Genomic DNA, 1,186 nt, shown 5'->3' with positions numbered 1-1,186 from the left:
TACATGCTGTTTGACTTGCTTATGGTCATTTCTGGGCTTTGGTGTCTTCATAAGACTTGTAGATATGGGTCTTAACTATTCATGGTTAAAATTTCAGATCAATTGGACCTGTTTTGAGTGAGTTATGGCCTATACACTAACTGCTGCCCAATTGGTCAATTTTCAGGCCTCAATTGTACTTAATCCGGATTTGGTCATTTTTCAAGCTACCTTGCAAGCAGAATTTTGGCAAGTTTCCTTCATGAAAGTTGGCACATTTTGTGCCTAGTTTCACCTCCAATTGGTCTCATACCAATTGGAGTTACACATTTAGTGTTATAGGCTGAAATGCATACTGTCCTTAAATACATTGCTTAAACATCTATCAATTACACATTTACCTTGCTATAAATCCACTTCTCAACCCAATTCTGATTTGGTATATTACCAAAACCATATATCACTTCACATTAAAGTCACTTTGGGCAGAATACAAATATCCTCAATACACCAAATGAAATCCTAATTCACAAAGTCCAAATCCAACAATATATATACATATAAACATTCCTAATTATTACATACTATTTCCACAACCAATTTACATACATATTCATCAATCCTCAATATCACAATTCATCCAATATCTTCATGAATTCAATATTCATCAAGGAGTCTCAAGGCTGCTGAAATGCTCCACATTGCCAAAGTTTCCCATAATTTCGTCAACTTCAAATTTCAAATGCACAATCACCATATACATGTGGAAATAACTTACTAGGACATTAAATCACCCTACTCAACATGAATTCCCATCAAATATATGTAAGAATAATTCATTAAATATAGAACTCCATGGCTGTCCAAAATTGGATATATCAAGAACTCCTCAAAACTTTAAAATTTTCTTCACAAATCAAACACCCATACATGCTTACAAACTTTGACAAAGCAATATCCAAAAATACAAACTTACCTATTGTTAGGACTTGTTAAATCTTCACTAAACTTCCTTGATTTTGCTATCAAACTCTTCCTTGTGATGTGGGGATAAATTTTAATGAAGCTACCTAGGTGTTTTGGAGGGGAAATGAAGGAGAGGATGAAGCTTGAAGCAAAACGGCAATGGAGGTTTTCAAGCTCTTCATTTCGGCATGGATGAATCAATGAGGAAGATGAAGTTGCAGATTGTATAATGGGTGTACAC

The sequence above is a fragment of the Hevea brasiliensis genome, chromosome 1 (genome assembly GCF_030052815.1).
Source record: "Hevea brasiliensis isolate MT/VB/25A 57/8 chromosome 1, ASM3005281v1, whole genome shotgun sequence".
NCBI lineage: Eukaryota > Viridiplantae > Streptophyta > Magnoliopsida > Malpighiales > Euphorbiaceae > Hevea > Hevea brasiliensis.
This window is presented reverse-complemented; position numbering follows the sequence as displayed.